The sequence below is a fragment of the Xiphophorus couchianus genome, chromosome 12, assembly GCF_001444195.1.
Source record: "Xiphophorus couchianus chromosome 12, X_couchianus-1.0, whole genome shotgun sequence".
NCBI lineage: Eukaryota > Metazoa > Chordata > Actinopteri > Cyprinodontiformes > Poeciliidae > Xiphophorus > Xiphophorus couchianus.
Window position 1 is genome coordinate 25,921,508 of NC_040239.1, and position 24,266 is coordinate 25,945,773.

At 39.6% G+C, this 24,266-nt stretch overlaps 1 long non-coding RNA gene across 1 annotated transcript; it reads left to right on the plus strand.

Annotated features, from left to right (window-relative positions):
• Window positions 1-221: 221 nt before the first annotated feature.
• Window positions 222-6,502, plus strand: LOC114154187 (uncharacterized). The gene is made up of 2 exons (XR_003597512.1): window positions 222-335; window positions 5,924-6,502. It is a non-coding gene; the product is annotated as an uncharacterized LOC114154187 (long non-coding RNA).
• The last annotated feature ends 17,764 nt before the right edge of the window (window positions 6,503-24,266 follow it).

Genomic DNA, 24,266 nt, shown 5'->3' on the forward strand with positions numbered 1-24,266 from the left:
GTTTGACCAACCTTGTGTGATACGCCATAAAGTGGCAGATTTTAATCATTGCTTGTTGATATGGTCCAGAAAATCTGCTTAAAAGGGTATAAATTTTATTAGTACTACTAGCAACAGGAAAACACAATTCCAATATTTTATATATTTTTTTAGACTGAAACTGACCGAAATACAATGTAAAATCAAAAGGTTAAAAGGCGGAACCAAAATACAGACAGTGTTTCACCAGGACGCATAAAGCGAGGAGTCCCGCCCCTTCGCTCCTTAGACAGATCCTGAGGAAGAAGACGGCAGCCGCTCCTTCATTCACTGAGGCAATGTATTCATCTTTACAGGTTAGTAATGTGTGACGCTGGTGAAAACTGTCCCCCCTAAAGTGTAAAGTGATGAGTTATTTCAGTAATAATTTCGCGACAACATGTCTAGATGTTAAAAAGAGAGCGATTTCTTTCATAATCGCGGTTAGAGACCTTTTAGCTGCGGCGGCCATTTTAGAAATGGCTAAGTGTATCTACAAGCTGTGTTACACTCTCCTATCCAACTTTTATTAAGGTTACGGTGGTATCCTGACATGTGTTTTGTGGTTATCTATTAAAATCAAGAGTGTTTAATGTGTAGAAGTTTTAAGGTTACTCTCAGCTGCATATAATCAGTTTGAATCAGAGTTTATAGATGTTCAATCTTCCTCACTGTGTAATCAATTTCACTGTTTAATTCTACAGTCAGTCATGCAGTTATTCAAAGCCTATGAGAGCTTAAATACGTCCATATTTAATTATATATGTGGTAACGTGATTAACTCTGTCAGTATTATTACAATTCAAGGGAATTGGTAGCCTTAAATCTGTGAGATTTAAATTTAGTGTTGAAGTGTTTTGATTTAACCTTTGATGCTGTTTACTAAAGTGGAAGCTTTATGGTTGTTCTTTAGTAATAAAAGGACACTGGAGATGATTACACTTTGGAATGTTTATTGCATTACTTCATGATTTGGAGAATTTGTAATGCAGAGACAGAGTTTGGGTAAGAAGACGGCAGCCGCGCCTTCATACGCTGAGGCAATTTATTCACGTTTCCAGATGTTTCATCCAGAGGAAAGGTGAAGCGGAGACGTCACAATCAAACATCATTTGTCGCACTTGTTTCCATCCATTTGAAACGTGTAACGTGTGAAGCTATTGGTGTACTTAAGTGTGCTGTACTAGCGCAGAGTTATCACATACATTTGTATTTCAGTACATTTTGTGTCTATGTTGAAAAAGACAAAACATTTTAAGTCAACTCAGCTCTGTTCTTCTATATCGGATCGGTATTGGCCGATGTGGAATCTCAGATATCTGTATCGGAAGTAAAAAAAAAAAAAAGAAGTGGAAAAAGTGGATTGTTGCTTCCCTGAAGAAAACAAAATAAAAAATTCCCAAATACAGTCTGTTATAATCCATGTGGGGGAAACCGCAAACACGCAGAAGAAGGTTCTCCGACTCCAAAACGGAACCTTTTGGCCTAAACCTAGAATGCAATGAATGCAGGGGGGAAATCTATCAGCGGGGGTCAAACTGGTCTGAGTTGATGGGAAGATGGCTGGGTGCATCACTGATGCAGATCTCATACATTATTCAGAATGTACCATGCCTAAAAGTCTTATATAAGTCCCACTCACATGATGCACCGCTTAACTACACTGGCTCTCCTGTGTGCCAGAATTAAAATTTTCCTCCATGTGAAGCGTTTTGTAAACGCTCCGCCATGTGTTCCACTTTAAAAAAGAAAAATCGGCCGCACATGAGATAAATCTGCTAATGACAACATGTTCTGACACATGACAGATTCACGCTGCAGGATTTACTGCTCCGTAGCCGCAAGCATAAAACAGTTTAACGACACTGATAGATTGTACAGTGCTCTCACCTCGAGTGCTCAGAAAGGCATTCAGGGACTCAGAACAACATGGTGACAGAAAGGGTTCAATCTAGACGTATTTGCATCGGTTTTACTCTAAAAGGCGGTTGATTCATGCCTCTTTTTTTCTTATTTTCTTTTCAATTAATGCCGTCTTCTGAAAGAGCTCCTTTTTCTTTCAAATCTACCCGCAAACTGGGAAATCGATCATCCTCATTTTATTTTCAAAATCCAGTGAGTGACTCATACGAATGTAAGTACAACATGTTTTTTCTTTTTTTTCTCGCACTCTGGAGGCTGTTGATAGATGATTTCAACAGGTCATGAAAGCACTTCTGGGAAACAGGAAAACATTTGCAATGCAGTACCCAATTAACATTTATTCAACCAATTAAACGTGATAGAAAAACAAAAACTAACTGAAATGAATTTCATGCCAACGGCTTAATAAGAAAAACTCTCCTATCTACAGCGCGCCGTACTCACGGCTTCTTCCAGAGGCTGACTGACTGTTGCTCATATCCTATTCTGTCACAGGCTTAATTTGCAGGAATGAAAAGTGTCGAGGTAATGGCAACAGATGCTTCTTGGTTTGTTATTCGCTTGACATTTTATTTATTTGGACAACATATTGGGTCTGTCTGGCGAGCGTGCTGGCATTTTCTTGGAAAGCACGAGCCAAGTAATTTTCCTTCTCCGCGGAGCTGTCAAAGAGGAAGCTAGACAATGCAACGGTTCGCCGTGCATCGGCTCGAAACCCACTCATCCCTCATCCGGTTGCATCGATCTCTAGCCGACGTCTCACTCCTGCGGGACGCCGAGCTCCACCGTCTCTCGCCTATGGATAATGATTGATAATTGCGTTTAGGGAAAATGATTCAAATCCGTTTGGTCCAGATGTTTGTGCTCTTCGCATCTTGAGACCCACGTTTTCCCCTCCACATGCAGAAAAAGTGGATTAAAAGAAAAAAACAATTACGAGGAAGCTAAACTGGGAAACTGAACAGATGTACGGTTCACCTCAAATTTGCGAGGTCGAATCTGCCGACTGTGTGTTGGTGCGGAAAACTCACGTTTTGTCTCACTGCTGCTGCTTCCTCTTTTGAGTCTGCTGGTGTTTTTGAAGTATTTTACTTTAAGGTCAAACTGAACTTTCTGTTCCTCCTCCTGGTCGTCTGCACGCCCGCCGGTCTGTCATTTTAAAGTTGTGCTGCGATCTGCTGCCGGGCAGGGCAGCTGTGAAGGCTCTTGATTTCCCTGGGGACTTCCACAGCAGCTATGGCCACACTTTGAGATTACCTTCACCATCTCACAGGCCCAACACCCCGGCAGTGCTGCTTGTTGATTATGTGACTGCCTCTCAAATCGCAGGGCAATAGACTGCTACCCTGATCACTTTCAGGGTCAGAAGTATGATCACACTTTAAAAAAAGAAAAACGTTCACTTTTAACCGTCAAGTTCTCCAGATTTCACCAGCGGCAGGATTCAGACAGAACGAAGGACTGAATATGAATTTATTTATTCGTATGTCAGAGCAAGTTACTTCCTTGTTTTCACACTGAAACAGTGTGAAGACAAAGCTATTGTCCAGCAGCTGGACATTCCCATGCAGTGGAAATGGGAAACACATTCCAGTCAGTGAAGCGATCCAACACCGGCCTCTGGCAAAACCACTGCTAAATCTGCCCTCCTAAAATCCCTTTCATGTCGTTCTTCTCTTCATCGAAATGGCAATGAAATTCAGGTTTTGCATTTGCTACTAAAACTTTTTTCTCAACAGGTTTCAAACAAAATGTTTTTGTTTTGGGTTTTTTACACCATTTTCCGCCAATATTAACATCCCGTGGAACAAAATGTATCCGTCCTCTTTTTGGATACAAGATTTTATTTGATCAAATAAAACGTTGGCTCTTTAAAAATTACAACACATTTTCCTACAGAAGATTTTCATCAAAAATTGAGAAGTTTTTTTGTTTTTTTTAAATGTCATGTATAATTTTTGGCTCCAAACAAGGTTTTTTATATTTTTTTTGGCTGCGCTGAGGGTAAAAATGGCACTTTGAGCTGTAAAGGTTGCAGATCCCTGATCTAAACCGCTCCACTGTAGCTCTGGCTGTTTCAGTGTCGATGTCCGATTGGAAGGCGAGCCTCTGCTCCAGTTTTACAGCCTTTAGTAGTTTACTCTGGTTGCTCTGCATTTAGCACCATTCGACCTTTCCCAGTTCCTACTGAAGATAAGCGTCCCTGTGGTTTTCTTCTCTCACCACCGTGATCTGAAGAAAAGAACGTCCATTTTGTTCTCGCTTGTTGAGAGCTCCTTCTTTTACATGTTTCTCCTGCAAACAAAACTTCTCACGACCGACTTTTGTTTTCTTGCCACTATTCCATAAAGACCAGGTTTACAACTAACATTTAGCTCGTCAACAGACTCTCACCTGGGCTGCTTATCGCTGCAGCTCCTCCAGAGTGACCTTTGACCTGCACAGTAGAGTTTGTGTAGGTTTGCAAACATAACGGCACTTGGAAAAATGTAATGTTTAAATTGTTGATTTTTGTGTTTTTATGATGTGAAGCACTTTGAACTGTCTTGTTGCTGAAATGTGCAACACAAATAAAATTTTATTTGATTTTCATTTTTGAGAGGCTGTGTTGAGCAGTGTTTCACGAGATGTTTGTGAATTTTATTTTTCTGTACTTCATAAAGGTGGGGTGACAAATATTAATCGATATAAACATGTCACATAAATATGCCAGATTTAGCCAAACAGGCTGGTTTTCATCTGTAATTCCCTTGTAGGTTGATGGAACGGTTTAAAAGAACGACGAGGGGGGAATGATAGGTCTTGTCTGTCGACGACGACAGACAAGACCTATCATTGACAGATTTTAATGTATGGCTAAAAGTAGTGTAAACATTTATAATGATAAAAAGTCACATCCGTAAGTGGAAAAAGCACGTGAAAGCATCAGTTAATTTACCAATTATTCAAGACGCGAGTACAATTGGTGATCGTCTGGTTCAAATAGTTCAGTGATTTAATATTTTTAATGATTTTGTCCTAATCGTAGCGCATTGCAAGAATTTGAAGCCTGGGCAGAAAATGTATTTTATATTAGGGCTGAAACGATTCCTCGAATGATTCGAGTACCTCGATTATTAAAATTCCTCGAGGAAAATAAACCTGCCTCGAAGCTTCGTTACTTTATGTTTTATTATTTAGCGCACCATGTTCTGGCAGGAACATTAATTGCGTTACGTGGGGTTCTGACTTCCGCCTCTGAGTTGATGACGAAAGCTAAGTGTTAGCGGCATAACGTCCAATCTTAAAGTTCGGCTCGTAGGGATTGTATTGATTGATGATAATGCCCGGGTTTTCATCGTTTTTGGAGGACCAATAAGTATCCTTAAAATGACTGGCGCGATGCCTGGAGTACGGCAAGCTGCTGTCTGAAAGCAAACGGCGGGAAGAGCGCTGCAGGCATATTTATACAGGTAAGCAGATAGACTGAACACGGCGGGCGGCTAATGGTTACAGTGTAAGTGTAGCTTTACGGACGAACCGCACAATAAATTTCATATTACCCCGGTCTGAACAAACTGGTGGCGGAAATCATTGTGGCGGTACATGGCTGGTAGATGAGTTTCTGAGTGTGACGAACGAAGGTGCCGTAAATATCCCGTATTGCCCCCCCAGTTCTTATGTTCGTCCCCTGGTCTACCGGTCCCCGGACTTAAGTTAGTCTGTTTACATCAGCCCTATTTTATATTATTATTTATTTTTGCATTGACCTATCACTAGAATACATCAACCGTTGTATTTGTATGTGTACTAATGCACTGCGTGTGTGAGCGTGCGTGGTTCTACTACCGTTTCATTGTCTCCGACTGATGGATTGTTTGGCCCAGTAGTAAGAAAACAGACAAAAAGAGCCTCAAAGAGCTTTGTCTTGTTTTTTTTTTTGTTTTTATATACATACATAAATCGTATCTGATTTAATCCAGATGTTCAAATTGGTTAACAGGAGGAAGAGGAAACAAGTGAAATGATGTTATCCTTCGTGAAGCTGGCGGCCTGAGTCATCTGAGAGACATCTCTGGTGGAAAGGAAAGAGGACTGGGAGGAAATGCAGCCAGTACAACTCAGACAATAAAATGATTTGGATGTGCCACTTCCCTAACAGAGACCTCCAAGTCAGACCGAGCCGCTCTGAAAGGATTATGTAACTGGAGCGTGCGGCTTTAGAAGTAAAACAGAACCTTTTGCTGTTTTGTCAACTTATAAATTGGAGTGAACGTACGCAACAGGCTGGCAGACAGGCTTTTGAAATGCAACATTTGAAAAAACGCGCAATATGCAGTGTTGTGAAAAAGTATTTCACCCATTGTAGACGTCCTTTATGGCATTTTAGGTCATCTGGCAAATATTAATGGATAACCTGTGGAACCATTTCAAAATTTTGATTTGAAGTCTGTTAAATCAACAATTAACAATTAACTGGGATTAAATCCATTTTAATTAGATCTTCGTTCAATTTAATCAGGCTTGATTGCTGCCAGACCGGTAGAAACCAGAAAATCCCTTGAGGTGGATTCCAAAAAGGAAAGAAAAACTGCATCTTGAATTTTCTGGTGTAATGTTTGATACGTTTTAATGTCTGTTTGATTATCTGAAACCTGTGAAGTATGGCGTACTTTTATTTCTAAAATGGATCCCTGTTGAATAAAATCATAAAGAAATAAGATAAAAACCAACCAAATCTCAACAATCTGTGTGCATTATCTGTGGTGGAAAGAGGAGAAAAACACAGCTTTAAACCAATTCTGTGGTTTTAAACAAACTAAGACTCTTCTGCCCAGCCTAAATGATTTCTTTTTATCATCCAATCTATTGCCTGTTGTGAATAGATGAGAAACAAAATCCCAGGAAAAATGCTTTTTCTTCACTCAAAATAATAAGCAATTCCCACGAGGATGATATTTTATTTTTTTACAGGATGAAGGTTTAATATCTAAATCCAATATGAAGGCACAGGCTTGATTCCACAGATTTCCTGTGCAGCACTGAACAGAGCTTCGGCAAGCCCAGCTGGGAAAATGACTGTGGCGTCCTAAAGACGGGGCTGATGAAGGCTGAAAGTATGCACATTTGGCGGCAGCGGTGATTGAACTGCTTGGATTAAATGCAGTTCAACACCGAAGTTGGATTTAAAATCTCAAGCTGGTGCCACAGCTGTTTGAGCCACAGAAAGCCGGGATAATTGAATGCCACTTGATTTCACTGATGCACAGGATCGCTCCTGATCAGTGCTGCACTTGATATGAATAAATAAATAAATAAATAAAAAGTTCAACTGTGCTGAAAGCATACTCCAGCCTGCACTAGATGCATGGCATTAAAGCCTCATTTTACAAGATACGTGCTTCCTTCAGGGTTACACGTTGAATGCGTCATATAAAAGCTTATAAATGAAGGAAATCCACTTTCACATTTAGTCAGGAGGCAATTGGGTCTTTTTTTTTTTGTTTAGGATTTCTCCTGAATGCATTTTTTAATGATGACGTTAATGCTGCCTCAAAGGTAGAAAAAGTAGGTCTTCGGTTATTGAGTAACCTTTTTGAAGCAGTAAAGTAAGAAGAGGCAGCTATAGATCTTGCATCCAAAAGTTAAAGCTACCCTGGTTGCAAGAGTCGGCAGTGTGCTTAAAGTTCCTTGCAGGGTATAGAGGGCCTTGCAAAAGTAATCCTGGGCATTAAATAAATGCCTTTCATCCCACTACAGTTTGAAATTAAGATAAACTGTGTGATCTTTTGTGATAAACCAACACAAATTAGTGAAAGATTGTGAAGTTAAAGAAAAATGAAATAGTTTTCAAACTTTCTTGACAATAAAATAATCTGAAAAGTGTTAAGGAAAATGATTATTTTAGTGCTAAAATATTTACAACATGTGTAAAGGAATATTAAGCATTCTTATTTGAAAAACAGGTTTTGTGTGACCCTTCAGAGAGGCCCAAGGAGACAAGCAGACGCCTTCCACTGTCTGCTTAAGAGCACACAAGGGCCATAAAATTAGCATCTCCATGGAAACGGCAGCTGGAATGTGGGAGGAAGAAACTTCAGGGGAGTCGGCGAGATTTATATCAGGACTTCGGTGCTGGGGACTTTCCCCTGTTTGGTGTGACAGAGAACAGATCACCTTTGAGTTTCGCGGGTTTCTCTGGGGCCGAAACAGGTCTCTGATTGGTTGAACAACGGAGCGCCTTTTTTGCATATATTAAAGTGAGGAAACGCCTACTCAGTATATAGTACATGTAACGCTAAGAGAGAGAGAGTTTTTTTCCATCTTTTCTCCACGTGGGCGCCTTTGTCTGTCTGTGTGTTTTGTGTTTGTCTTTGTCTGTTGTTATTTTGTGATAAAATGCATATCTCTGTATCTCTGCAGCTTTGTTAACTGATGCATGTGTGGTTTTGTATGAATTAAACTCTGTGATCTGTGACGTCAACACGCCTTATTTAGTTTCGTTTTACAGCTGGCCGCTGCTCGCCGAGAAGAACCCGGCTGTGTTAAGGAAGAGACGAGCCAAACGTTTTGTTCAAAGTTTTAATAAATATTTCTTCCTTAATAAAAGTGAGGTGTGGCTTTAGATTTAGCTCCTCCTAAATCAATACTTTGGGGTATGACTCTAATACATTTATGTCTAAAGAGTGGACATTTTGCCCATTCTTCTTTGCAAAATAGCCCAAACTCATGCAGTTTGAATGTCCCTGATCTCTGACTTAATTAAGACTTGCCACAGATTTTCATTTGGATGCCAGTACATAGACTGAGCCATAGTAGCACAAGAACATGCTTTGACATAGCTACTTAAAACATAGCTACTTAGCTAACTGGGTAGCTGGTCTAGTTGGAGCTAGCTAACTAGGTAGATAACCCTGCCTGGGGTTAGCTAGGTAACTAACTAGATACAAACCTATATAACTATTGTAGCATGGTAGCTAACTAGGTAGATACCTAGCTAACTAGATAGATAACCCTGCATGTAGTTAGCTAGGTAGCTAACTAGATACAAACCTAGATAACTAGGGTAGCTTGGTAGCTAACTAGGGCAGCTAGGTGTCTAGTTTCTAGCTACCTTTGTTAGCTCGCTAGGTAGTACTATGCAGTTAGCTACCTAAATATCCTGGATAGATAGAGTATCTATCTATCTATCTATCTATCTATCTATCTATCTATCTAATTGACATTTATGGTTAGATAGGAACAAAAGATGAAGCAATTCAAGAGTTTTCAGCTTTTAAGGCAAATAGAACTGGGACCTCAAACAATTTGATTCAACTTATAGCTCTGCCCAGGGAGGAGGAACATGAAATAACAGACTTCTTCCCCCTGGAAAAATATAAAAAGGAAGCATCAGTAACGTCTGTTTTAACCAGATGCAGTGCAGAGCCTGGCACATTTATTTATTAATTTATTTATTTTCTTGATAGTGCAGTCGCCAAGAAACACAAAAAACTTGTCACAGTCTGCGAGCCGAATGCTAACTCCTGTCAGAAGCTGCTCCTTTGTACTTTCACCCTTTACAACGCTGCCAACTGCATCGTCGTGTTTAATGTGACGCACACACTGTGCTAAGGTTTAGTCGGCGCTTCATTAGGCTGACTTTCAGACCTATATTGTTCCTAAATCCGTTCCATTTCTGGCTGCTCTCCAATACGTAGTAATTATGCCGGTCAACATCAGCAGCTCAGGGCACAGATTGGTATTTGTACGGAGGAAAAAGGTTGCTAGGCAATCCTCCGAGATCTAAGGAAAGGTCTGTATGAGATGTGGCGAAGACACAGGGGCTGGCAGTTGCCGGGTAAATTACAAGTAGAAAATCAAAGTCATATCATACTGAGCTCGGGTGGAGAACAAGAGGAGCAACAATGCCGTCCTCCCTGCCCCTGCTCCCCGTTCCCCAACGACGTGCCGCAGGCAGACGCTCGAAGCCATCACCAACATGAACAATTAAGTGCACTTCATAAATTAGTCTGTGGGTGATCATTTTGTTTAGAAACGAGGAGGAAAGGCTCAGTGGTTATTACGCCCTATTCATGATATTACATGCTCATGTTCAAGAGTGACACAGTCAGAAAAGCTTTGGATGTGGCTCTGAGCAAACCGCTTTGATTCTGAGTGGGACAAGTGAAGGAGGTGGCATAAATAGGTTCACACTCTGTGGAGACGGAGTGATTCCCAACTCCTCCCGCCCTTCTTCCCCTGTCTCATAAGCATCTGAAAAGGAAAAAAAAGAAGAAAAATCCCACCAAGAATAAAATAACGGGCCATTGGTGGAAAGTCTTCCAGCCGGATAAGTTCACCCGGTGACACGGCACCGAGGGGCATCTGGAGTTTAGATGTCTTTCATCTTAATACACAGGTGTGGCTGTGCGCCCTGTGGAGTGTGCGGGGATTTATGGCTGGGAAGACTGTAGCTGTCATGTCCCCGCAGCAGCACCAACCACCACTGCTCAGCATCTCTGCCAAGGCGCAGTTTACTCTGCCAGCACCAGCCTTGCATCCCAATGAGCTGCATGCAGGAAACGGCTAATGTTACAGCCTCCTTCGCCATGTATCCTGGGATTTGAGCTCAATTAACTTAACATAAGCACTGTCATTTGGGATGAAAACGGATACAAGCCTCATACTCAGCATACTCCATAATTACATTTTGAGTGCCAAGAAAAGCAGTATGAACTGGATGTGATTGATAACTTTGATATTGAAATTCTTTGTTTCGCACCTCCCGTTTTGCCTGTAATCCATCTTGCAGTGCCTGGTACGTACGTACAGGGTAGGGCATTCAGAGTGATCTCGGGAGTCAGGAAGAAAACCAGAGGATGCTCCATCAATTTTAGAGCGCCTCGCTGATTTACATCTCACCAGCAGAAGGCAATTCATGGCTTGTGGAATTTGCGGTTTTCCTCCCATTTTTTCCCCCTGCCCCACATGACTGGGCATCTATCACAGCAGCTCCAATCAACAACCCGAAATGGATGCAAGGATTCATTTTTGATCACGTTTTTAATTAGCGAGGTTGTGCCAGTTTTGCCTTTGTTTGGAAGTTGTAACGTCTGCCCTGGTGGGTTTGGGATCGGGAGGTCTTTACCTTAAAAGCCTTTTGGGTTATTCTGTCTGTCTGGAATGGACTCCAACACCTCGCAGGAGGGAAATCCATTAAAGGGTCTCTGAGGACACCGTCGTTTTATCCCAGTCTGCTTAATCCTTTGAAATGACATCCATTTTTAAGATCATTGTGTATTTACAAAGGGGCAATAGCACGTTTCCTAAGCCCTCTATAGATGAATAAATTATCAAATATGGAAAATGTATTATATTTACGGTATCTTTCATAATCCAAGCTGTCGAGCACGCACACACACTCACCCACTGACCCACTTATTAGATATACCTTGCTAGTTCCAGTTTGGACTCCCTTTTGCCTTCAGAAGTGCCTTAATTATTCATGGCTCAGATTTTACCAAGGTGTCAGAGACATTCGTCAGAGATTTCGGTCTGCACAGACGGGACAGCATCACACGGTTGCTGCTGATAAGTTGGCTGCACGTCTGTGACACAAATCTTCCGTCCCACTAAGTATCAAAGATGCTCTGCTGGATGGAGAACTGGTGACTGTGGAGGCAAACGCCAGGCTGAGATTATTTCAGCTTTGAGAACTGGTGCGCTGTCCTCGTTGATGAAGCCATCAGAAGTTAGATACACTGTGGTCATATTCAACATATTGTATTGGTAACAGGGTTTTGATTTTTAGCTGCTTTTGCCTTTTCTCATTGTCTTAAGTCTGTCTCCCCATTTTCCTCTGACATGGACAGAGATATCTCAGAACGTGGCAAGTTAGAATGAAGACATAGTTGCTTTATAAAAATCTTATTTAAAAAAGTTTAATTTTGATCCCTTATATTAATTACTATAGCATAAAAATATATTAATTACTATAGCATATTAAATATTTCATTAATAGGGTAAATTTTTCACCATTTTCCATTTGTTATGCTGATTAAATGATCTAAAACATATCTCCCATTTCTGTTCCGTTACCTTGTTTCACAAAGCAGACTGGGAACCAGCAGCTGTTGGTGAAATTACTCTTTAATCTCCAGGAAACGTGTCATTACATCCATTGCTTATTATATCTTCAGCAGTCTTCCAGGAACACGGCGCTTTCCGTGTTGAGAGAACAAGCACGACAGAGCCGCTTTAATAATGGCTAACTCACCGTTTCTTAGACTCTGTTGTCGTCGTTTTCTCGTCTGTCTTTTCAGGGCCTTTAGATGCCGTAGCATGTTTGTTGCTCGTAAAGCCCCGGGGCATCGTGTATGCTGCAATGAACTGATTTATTAAATTGTTTGCTTCACAGCAGCCACAAATATCCCCCCTCTGTAATACACGGGAGCAGGAGACTGTTGATGGTACATCAGTGCCACACAATGACAAATCGCTTCAAGAGCGGCCAAGAAAGAGAGAGGCCTCGCACATCTGGCACAGGAGCCGCTTTGTTCGCTACACCTGTACTTACAGTTGCGGTCAAGAGTTCATGTTCACCCATTATGGGCATGAATGTCATTACAATATGGGGGGTTCTAATGATTTATGACTGGTGCATTTCACTTTGTGGAATAATAACAGCCTACAACAGCTGGGTGTGCAAGTTTCATTTACCGTGGATTTTTTCTAATCCACATTACGTCACATGCATCCCAGTTATTTGGTTATATGCCAGCTATCAAGCTGCAAGTTGATCACACCTTCTTTTTTTTGTAGCAACAAAAGAAGCTTCGATCACAATCGTGTTTGGATATTTGATCGCTGTTCTTGTCTGAATTGGTGGAACAAGTCCTTTTCCAATCACTTCTGTAACTTTTAAATGCACTTTATACGTTTTCAGCAGTGTTGAGATTGGAGCCATTAGAGACGTCACTAGCCGAGTTTCCATTACAAATGTACGTAAAACTTTGATAATATAAAACAAAAATCAGTATTTTTTTAATTGCAGTGTTTCCATTAAATAAGAAATGAAATAAAAATCACTCGTGAACGAGCTTGTTCACGCGATAAGTCATTAAGAACATGACTTCGATGAAACAGTTACATAAAATATATTGACAATGCAGCCATGACGCTTGCGCTCATCATCTGTTAGCCAACAGAAGAGACTTCAGAGACTTATTCAGGCTTTGGAGCAACAAGCCTCTTATACTTGGGAGCGGCTACATACGCTGCATTTTGGGGAAATTGTAGTTGCCGATTTTACAGAAGAGCTATGGATTCGACATGATGAATGACACACAACTTTTCATGAACTGTGTGAAGCTGTGAGAGCTCTGAGGGAACCAGCTGCACATTGTCTGAAAAACAACAAAAACAAACCATCGTCCTCCTACCACTTTCCGTCGTCTTTTTTGACGTTTTGGCCAGTAGTAGCATCCAGCTGTTGATCATGTGACTCATGATGCGAAAGAAGTGTTTCCATTACAGTTTTGCCAAATACATATATTTCAGTAAGGCTAAAAAAAAAAACCTTGCCAAAACTGATTAACAAAAAGCGTGAGTTTGCTTTGAAATTGACATTTTTCCATTAAGCAAATTTATTTTCGTAATTTTCAATTTGCGCAATTCTTCTTTGCCTCTCTCTGTTGCAGACCTGGACTATTAACTCAACCACTGAATTAAATATTACTGACAAACTGTTTATTCATTTTCCCATAGTGGAGCCAGACCATTGTACTTTGTGTTTTTGTGTTTTTAAATCACTAAAGATGTTAGATTATTCCACCCTAGCAATGAAACAGATCAATGAAATCCTTCAGAGATCAATGAAATCTCTGAATACCATCAGAGATGGTATTCATGACAGTAAATGTTTATAGTAAATGTATGCTTTTGTAAGTCTTTTGAATGGAGCTTTCTCTGTCATTTCATCTCTCACTGCTGACCAGTAGAACTGGTCAAACAAGACTAAACGAATGACCTCGTTTCTGACGTACTTGGCTGATTCTTTTGTTTTGCGGGAAGCATGTATGTATAGAAATATTCCCTCTGTAGAAAGACCTGCAGAGACACCTTGATGAAAATCTAGATATGAATCATCTGTTCACAGTTTGATGTAAAGCTGAGACGCAAACTGAAATTGTTTCCCAGCAAATTCATGTATTTGGTTAAATTGAGCAACACTACACTTTAGAACAAGTTTAAGTTTAGATGCATAACCCGACACTTTACATAACTACAGTCAAATAACAAATCAGGATATCCCATTTAAGGTGCAGTTCATTAAGAAACATTGATGTCTATTTTTTCTATCTCAGGAAAAAAAGAAGTTTAATTGCAGGTAATCAACCAAAATTAACTTTCAATTAATTTAAAGCTGAACTTAGCACCATTTGCATTCTAAGCAACAAATTAGGACGCCCTGGGTTTTCCATTCCCTAACTCTCTCAACAAGGGCTTGGGGGATCTATTGGTATGTTTTTTGTCATGTTGCAGGGCTGAGTTGCTCAATAGGTCATTGTCATAGGCTTTTTTTTTTCATGCATATTTTAATAAAGTGCCTCTGATATCCTGCACATTTCATGGTGGATTGTATGATGTTGAGCTGTCCAGATCCAGATGAAGCAAAACATCCCCAAACCATACCGACTGCCCGTCAAAGGTTCATAGTTTTAATGTTCTTGTGTCCTTCTGTTAGAGAGCAATGGCTTCCTCTTCGCACATATCCCATGAATTCAATCTCTTTCTTGTTGTACATCTATGAAAAATTAGTAGCAACAACCTTATTGTAGATCCTGTGGTAACAATTAAGGGTATTTGGAAACATGATTTTGCAGGCCAGACCTATAGAACATACTGACAGTCATTTTGACTGTCCTACACTTGCAGACTTGCATTTGTAGTGAAACTCTGATTAAAATTTGTTATTTTTTGTATTTTAGCTCTCTTTGAACCCCTCGCCAGCTTCACAAGCAGCCACGTCTGTGTGTAATTTTGACAAATTTCCGTAGGAATAAAAACACAGGATGTTGTACACAACAAACTCTGCAGAGTTAAATCAACACTATGCCAAGTCTATTGGGTCCTTTTCAGCACTGGCATTAATTTTACTCTTGCAGAGTTATTTCAACAGTAGTTTGAGTAGTTATAACTGTTAAAATTACTCAATTTCTTGTTGAAATAACTCTGACCACATGAATTTTGATAAATGTTTCTCGGATGAATGGACTTTGGAAACTATTTTTGGGGGATGCTTTGAACCAGCTTCTGTTACCAAAATCCAGTTTACAACCAAGTTGGCCTGTTCATATTTGTAGGCTGTTTACAGAACATAAATAAAATGTGATGGAAATAATAACTATTGAAGATCATCATATAAAAAATGGAAAACTGAATATTTCTTGCTGGAATTGATGTTCCATCACCCAAATATGAGGAAAATGACTAAATGTCTGAATAGATTCTTGGGAGGGAGTTAAACTACTCAGATTCTGTTTATCTCCTGAAGATGGTAAGAATTCACTTAATTTTCTTTTTGCAGCTAGTTTATATGGTAAGACGTCTGAATGGATTTTGCAAAGATAGAAGTCAGAAGGTTTTACATTTTTGAAGCAAATCTCTACAAATCAACAAGCTGTAAAATCACTGAATGGCCGACTGCAACAGCTGGATGCAGGTCTGGAAAAAACAAGAAAGCGACTCTCACTTTTTGCTGCAGAAAAACAGGCACTTGTCACAAAACCTTCCTTTGGGCTATTTAAAGTTCTGAAAGAAGACTGAAAGTTACCAGAGATGTTCACAGCACCCATGTGAGCATCAGGCAAAAAGGAAAGTTTGTCATGGCACCACATGCAGAAGTTTAAAAAAAAATCCAAATTCTTTATAAAGTAGCTTCAGAACTGCCTTCCTGCATCTGTTTTATATGAATCTGTTAGTGAGAAACACACGTGTTTTAGACTGAGCTGCAGATCTGGGAACAGCTTGCAGTGGGGATTTAGTTTGGCATCTCTACTAATCGGACTGATTCACAGTGATGAAGAAACAAATCAGATGACGCGATAACGTGTCAGTTGTGATTAGGCATTTGTCGTGTTTATTTTTTGGTGCTTAATAATTTAAGGTTAGTATGGTATGGGACGTCTCAGAGTATCTGAATCTTCTTCTAAAGCTAATCAAAATATATCACATAATATAGTAGTGATAATATTATCTAGTAATTGGATTGTTTTTTTAATCAGTTGTGTGAATTAAGTTAGATATTTGTAGATGTGGGCACCAAAAAGAGTTTTTTTTGGCAAAGTCTTAAAGATCAGACATTTCTGCACTCCTGTTATTTCTGTGAATGAGACTCGACCATTGACCAAGTTTTTGTTTACATCCATCTCTGTGACAATCTCTCTCAGATTGCTCCGAACTTCTTTTGAAATGAACGCGTCCTTGTTTTGTTTCTGCTGACAACATTTCGGCGCTCGTCTTCGACCTTGAGTTAACAGCTTTAAGCCAGAAAGGTGTTTTTGGAACTCGCTCTCTCCCTGAAAACTTCTGCAACGGGATTTGAGAAAAGCACTTGAAAATAACGTTCTCCAAGCAGAGAAGAAGCACACTTTTTTTTTTTTATTAAGCCCACATTTCTGAAATAAAAATGCTTTTTTAGGAGTATGTTGTAATATTCTAATATTAAATTTTAGGTTTTCATTCGCTGCAAGACGAAAATATAGACATATTTTGGAAGACACCTGACTGCAATTAATATACAGAAGTTTTACTTAGTGAATTGAGTTAATGGGACGAATGAACTTTTAAATAACATTCTAGCTTAATGAATATGATTGTGCTACAATCTATTATTACAAATGTCTAATGTTGCACAGCAAGAGAACTCAGAAACATAACTGAGCGGAACAATGAGAAACTAACAGAAGCAAAAGTTTATTATGATAAGGGACGATGGCAATTTTCATTTACCGATGATAAAGTTAACATATGTGTACTCAGTTTGTTAATAAATATTTTATGTCTCAATAAGTAGAAATGATTAATGATTGCATTTATGCTCAACTAATTAAATCCTGACCCACCCAGATTCTGCCAGATTTTGCTGTTTGTGGTGCTGATGTTCCTAACAGGAAGAGGGGCCCCACATCTAATTCTGCTCAAGGCCCCGCACAACCTTGGGCCGGCCCTGATGAGTAATTATTAATTATTAGAGTGGTTACTGTTTCGTTCATTATTTTAGTGACTAAATCTAATAAGATCATCCGGTTTACAGGTGAAGTGTTGCTGTTGTGATTCTGGGAATAAATATATATTCTCATTGTCTTCCTCTCATAAATGACATAAAGAAAATTACCTCATAGAAAGATTTTTATGTTTGTTTTTTTTAATGATTTTGATAAAGACAATAGTTTCTTGATGTAATTAAATCACCCACCTTTTCTTCTGCTATTGTAAATGACCACTTAAAACAATTTATATCGTGCATGACATTACATTGTTACTGTGTATTACAAGAAAATGATATTTGTTCCGTATGCAGATCGTGGCAGCTGAAGGACGTGAAGACTGCTGGAGAGTTTGGCTAAAGGAAGATTTATTATTTAGAAGAAAAAAATAACAATTCAAATTCCAGAGAGGGGCTAAATAACGTGGCAAACGCGACATTAGAATAAACGCTGGTTGAGTGACCTCAGCGAGCGACCAGACGGAACGTATCCATGTGTTTCCTCATCCCATATGTGGAGCCATCTCTTCTGCGTCTGAAGGCTAAAAATGATGAATTGCTCGAAGCCCGCTCTCAGTTTGTCATCAGCTGCTAAATTCACATTTAAACTGAAGCTGTTTGTTTTGGGGGGGGTTTTATATCTACTGCAGACTGCATCTTTCAACTTATTTATCTGAAGCATAAAAAAATAAATAATTTCTTTAAAAAAGAAGAAAAACAGCAGTTTGTAAGTGAACAAGCCAATATAATTTCTTAGGCTGACTAACAAGAAGAAAGAATAGTCCATGAAAAAAGTGACGGCTGTTTAAAATCTTCTGAACTCAAGTTTTCTTGCTCTGTTCATACTTCAAGAGGCTTGCATTTATTTACCTTTGAATAAGTTCTTAATATATATTTTTTAATTGCTTATTCTGCATTTCTCCTTGAATTTGACACATTTATGTTCTACAACCATTTCCAGGTCTTTGAGGTTGGAGGAGCCACTGCTTTCTTTACGTTGCTGCATTTTGACCAGAGAAGTGTGTCATACGGCGTCTTAGAGAAAGAGGATTACATCGAGATTCTACAGAAAAACATCAGACCGTCCACAGGGGGAAAATGTTGTTGACTCATCTCCATCAACAGAGCACGCAAGTTTTCATATTTCATTTTTAATTCATTTTATAAGTGTAATTTAAACATTTGCTAGCCTGCCTGGGTGGGTCATGTATCTCCAGATGCTTACGGCTAAACCGGCACCCGGCTCTGCGTAGCTGCAGACGGAGACGGATGCAGAAGTCATCACATCAGAGTGTATCAGATATGTCAGGCGGCCACGGCTCGCAAAGATCCACAACGTGTAAACACACGAGATTGGTCTGGGCTTGCAGTAAGTCTGAAAGATTCAAAATGTGTCCAACGAATGACGAACACGACCATAAAATCAAGTAAAATTATTCCTCTGAATTTTATTAATGTTCTTTGTAACACTGAAAAAAATGGAGCTCCAGCTTTTAAAAAATGTTTAACATGACAACTTAATAAACTTAACATATTTACCTGTATAAACTTAATTTGATTACTTGTAACAAATAATTTTTTTTTTTAAAGTTGGATCACCTGTTTTCTTTTTTCAGTGAATGTTCTAGTTTATTTTAATAATCTGGGCCTTTTAAAACTGTTGGTATCAGAGACTTTGACTATAAACTGAACTCAAAATACTTGCAAGATGTACTTTGGCAGGTTGTAACAAGTAAATAATATCCAGTTAAAGTATAATTTACAAAGAAATAGCTAAAACAAATTGAAAAACAGATTTATTTTGTTCTACAAAGAATCGGTTATATGTTTTAGTCTGGTTTGCTTGTTTAAATGATCTGGTAGGATTCAAGTTGGAATTAAGTTTGGATTTTTTCAATTGCAGTTGTGCATTTTACTGCCGTTATTACAGTATGGAAAAATAAAGAAACCCTAAATAAAACCCTAAAAGTTCAGTTAAGGACGGACCGATCCACTTTTTTCACTACCGATACCGATACAGATATCTGATGTTTAGTATCAGCCGGTACCAATACAGAAGAACAGAACTGAACTGGCCTGAAACATTTCTTCTTTTGTTTTTAAACACAGACATAAATGTCCTGAATTACAAATGTATGTGGTAACTCTGCACCACTTAAATGCACCAATAGATTCACAAGCTTGGTCAAACATGTAAACACAATTTTCATTTGTTCAGTCTGTGCAACTAGCAGCATAAAAGCTCACGCAAAAATAAATAATAAAGCAACTGAAACTCAGTCTGAATAGATCTGTGCTTACGGATCAGGAACATTCTCACCGACTTGTGATCTAGAATCTTTGTTCAACATCGAGATCAATACATATATTAATATCTTATCTAAAATTACCGTCTCTAGTTGAAATCGTCTGATAGTGTCTATATGAATGCAGTGTTAGGTGATATTGGTAGGTATGGTTCTTTTTGTCGTGTTTTCATTTGGAGTTAACGTTGGTTGAGTCTTAATTTCAATCTGCCAGATCTGCTGGTAATTAAAAATGACCCCAACAGACTCACAGTCCCTTTTACTTTTAGGTTGAAAAAGCTTTTCAGTTTCAGCTTTACCCACCTGGATCTGTTTTTTGGGGGGGGGTTTTAATAGCGTCGTCTGAATTTACATATTCTCAGAGATTTCAGACTCAGATTGCTACATTTCTATATACTCGGTTTGATTGAACAAAAACTGGAGGACAATCATTTTTGCTCTTAGATTGTAAGGCTAGATGCACAGGTTCATTATCTTCTAAACCTCCTTTGAGCCAATTTAGCAGCGGCTCAGGAAGTAACGGTGGAATCCTTTGCAGTGTTGATAGATTAGAGACATCCGGCAGATTCAGCCGACCACAAGCTGGGCTGTAACCTCACCACAGCCTCACATTTCTCTCCTCAGATTTCTAGTTTGTTTTTTTAGGGTTTTTTGTTTTTGTAAGAAGTCACATTTAACTATAATGAAGCCGCAGTGACCAAATAGAAAAGTTCACAGAATGCACTTTGTTTTGATGGATCCACGGTAGAAGTGAGTTTCAGTCCCAACGTTTCATTATCTGGGGCTTTAAATATTAAATCGAAATAAATTAAAGCAAATTGTTTACACTCACCGATCAAATAACTTTGACAGAAATACACAAAGATATTTATATTTTTAGCAATATCAATTTCTCTCATTGTTTGTGAGCAACTTGGTTCACTCTCTCTTCTTTTCAGTCGTAGATTCAGCTCTCTGACTTATCGCAGCTGTCTTGGCGTCTGTCAGATCATTTCATCACACGGACCTTTTACTTCCTGTGCTTGGGATCTTTGTCCTGCTGCATGACCCGATTTCAGCCAAAGTTTCAAAGCTGGACAGATGGCCGCACATTTGGAGCTTGACTACTTTGGTATGCACCGACGTTCACGGCTTATTCGGCGACTGCGAGGCGTCCAGGTTGCCGTGGTTGCAGATAACGAGCTTGCAATGCACCATTACGCTGTGCAGGTGCATCTGGTGGCCAGATACTTTACAATCGCTACTAAAGAGATTGTACGTAATATTATGCACACATTTTCAGCAGTGTTTGTTTTTTTTTATAAGCTGTAACTTAGAACCTTATGAAAGTGTTTTTGTTTCAAATGCTAACATCTGTGTATTTTATTGGGAGTTGAAGTGATGATCACATAACAAAGTTCATACTTGTGACATAAAAGAAAATTAATACAAGCTTTTTAAAATATATGTATATTTGCAAGAAACAAATAAAACCCTGTGAAGTGCATTTAGTTCTATTTACTGTGATGCCTTTAAACAAAGTCCATCCTAAGAAAAATAAACCCTCTCCTCTGCTGTGGTTCATGCTGTGGTTATACTTTCATGCTGTGGTTATACTTCTCAGCATCATTTCAGCAGAAAACCTCTATAAAAACTCAAGATTAGCAAACATACAGTTTGAGACCTAATGGAATGGTTTAGAGCTAAGCAGATTCATGTTTTAGAGTGGCCCAGTCAAAGTCCAGACCTAAATCCCGTTCAGAATCAGTGGGCAGGACGTCATATTGTTTAGGAATGCTCTTCTCTCTAACCGAACTTGAACATTTTTGGAAAGAAGAGTGGATGAAAACGGCCTCTGGATGTGCAAAGCAGGAAAAAGATGCATTAAGAGTTCCTGTCGTGCATTGAGACAGTGAGTTGCACTTTTCAAAAATGTAATTGTAAAGACAAATATTGTGTGGTTGAAAACACATCTATCACCCAAAACACCAGTAAAGCACACCAACCTTAGTGGTTCAGACGGGGACGAGTACCATTCCTGCATTCATCATCTTCTATCGGCTCTGCACAAACAGATGTTTGTAAAAAATACTTAGTCCAACCACGTAGTCAATATACTGTAACAAATTCAGCAAAATTTATTACCTTTTCTTATTTTACTTATTTATTTTTTTAACTAAAAATCCAATTAGAGCCTCCTGACTTCACTGCTTTCCGGGAACGACTTCTGTGTCAAATGAAATATCACAACATGTTAAATCAAAAAGCAAAGCCATGTTCGTGTGACTCACACGGCGGGGCGGCATGTCTCGTAAAGCACAATCAAATTTCAAGCTATTAAATGTATGTCTGGTAAGATGGTCGTGTCCCCCTGTCTGTTGGGGAAACCGCAAGAAATGGCCGGGCCTTCGTGCAAGCCGGCTTTCTGCACGGCCGCGCACAGACACCCGGCCTACCTGTCAGCTTCAGAGATCGCCCACACACACACACACACACACACACGCCATGACAGTGTTTGCCTGTCTGACCCGAGGAACAGCTCATCGACTGCCGGCCTCCATGGACAAGCCACTACACCTCAAACCGCACGAGGACCCGCCGCCCCCACTGCCACTCAGCCGTGTGCAAATCCATCACACTGATGTGCAGCAGGAAGGAGTTTAAAGCTGCACTTGCGAGTTCAGAGCCGAGGAACCGATTTTCTGCCAATTCACAAACAAAAACGGAGAAGTTTAAAAATCTGCTTTGGTTCTGCTTGTTGACGAGGTTCTGTCTCATAACAATATTTGCTGGACTCGGAGGTATCAGATGTGTCTCTGGCTGCTGCTGTGTGTTTACAGAGAACTGCAGCGTGTCGTGAGTGGGATAAACCGTATTGTTTTTTTTCCTTCTTTTTTTTTTTTTCGTGACAATTTCCACTTGTATGCACAGCAGCTGTGAGCTGTGCTTCCCTGCTAGCATCACATCCCCCTCTCTCAATTACATCTGGGACCGAGATGACCTTTGGGCTGTGTACATAAATCTCTATCGGTGCCACGCAGGTTTGCGTGGGCTCACAGAGGGAGTACGTAACACAGGTTAGAGGTAAGAAACAAAGAAACAACAGATAAAGGGAAAAAAAAGTCAATCGTGATCCAGCATTCCTGTGCAGAAAATACAGCCTCGGCTCTCCCTGCAAGCCTCCGTTTCATTGGTCCATTTACTTAACTATATCCTCTTGTAATATTGTTTGAACTGAAAACAAACAAATGATTTGATTTACAAGCTTCACAGCTTCATCTTACCCGGCTGTTTTGAGAGCCTCTCAAATTTGTGCTGCTGGTTGAGTGTGAATGATTTTTTGTTGTTGTTTTGTTTCATCCAGAGAAAAAAAAATATTCACACCATTTGGATGTTTCGTGTTTTCAGCAGAGGTGTGCGACACCGCATATTTTGGCATCGTTCCGAAACCAAGTAAATACAGTGTCAGTGTCACTGATATAGTGATACCGATACGATACTTTTCATTATTTAGGTTCAATATATCATCAAACTTCTGACCTGGAGGTGTTTTTTCTTTAAATTATTTTGTTAAAAAATAGGACAAAATTTGAACAAAGTCTATAGTTGTCAACCAAATACTTTAACAGCATATTAATACGATGAACAGATACAATAGGGGGAACATATTTGTGTGCATTTTTCTAAAACACAGAGCAAAAAAATTATCATTTGAGAGCAAATCAAAACAAAATCTTTGCTATAAGTGATTTTAGAAACAGTATGCCAAAAAATTTATTTCAAGAGGGAATTTGAAACTAAAGTATCGATCTTACCGCTCTGGTATCGATCCGATACTGATACCAGCTCGTTATCAATGTCGTCGATAGTTTGTATCGATCTGCCCACCTCTGACTTGTAGTTCTTTTATGAATCAAATTATGTTCGATAAAATTAGACATTTCTGGCATGAATTTCAAAACACATTCCTTAATGTACCTGTGTAGAACTGGCCAAAGTGACCAACTGGGCAGGAAGAAGCCGGTGAGGCTCAAGGACACCTACAGCCTCTCTGCAGGAGCTAAAAGCTTCAGTGGCTCAGATCAGAGGCGCTGTTCATACTACAGCTGTTCCTCAACCTTGTTCCTCACAAGCAGCGGTGTACGAGAGAGTGGCAACAAACAAAAAAACTCATACGAGGGCTTGACTGAAATCCATATGTGGGGAACTGCAAGAAGAAAGTTCTTCAGTCTGTTGAGACAAAAATATTTCTATTTACAGACGAGATGCTATGCTAGGTGAACACCAAGCGTTGCACGTCAGCAGAGACACGGTGGTGGCAGCATCATTCTCTAGGGAGGCCTCTCAGCAGAGGAAGACTAAAGCAAAAAGTTCATGCCAAATCCTGGAGGATGATAAATAAAGATCGGTAAGTCGAGCAAGCATGACTTGGGCAAGGATTTATCAGAAAAAGCAACACAGTTCCAAGACAACAAGGTTAAAGTTCTGGAGGGGCCAAATCAAAGCCCAGATCTCAATCCTGTTGGGAATCCGAGGCGAGACTCTGCAGCTCTGTAGAATTAAAACTAGCTCCTTGAGGACTGTGCAGACATTCACCTTTCTAGCAGAGATGTGATGCTGAACTCACAACAGATCAAAGCGTGTGTTGAAATATCCCAAAACTCAGGCTCAAATGCAAATGAGAATGTGTGACAAGTGTCACGGTTTTAGCAGTTTTGTTTTGACTCAAACCCAGAATCACTCAAGAGGAAACAACAGGTTGGTTTAATTTGCAGAAAAGAACCAAATCTGAGCAACAATTCAAGAGGCGC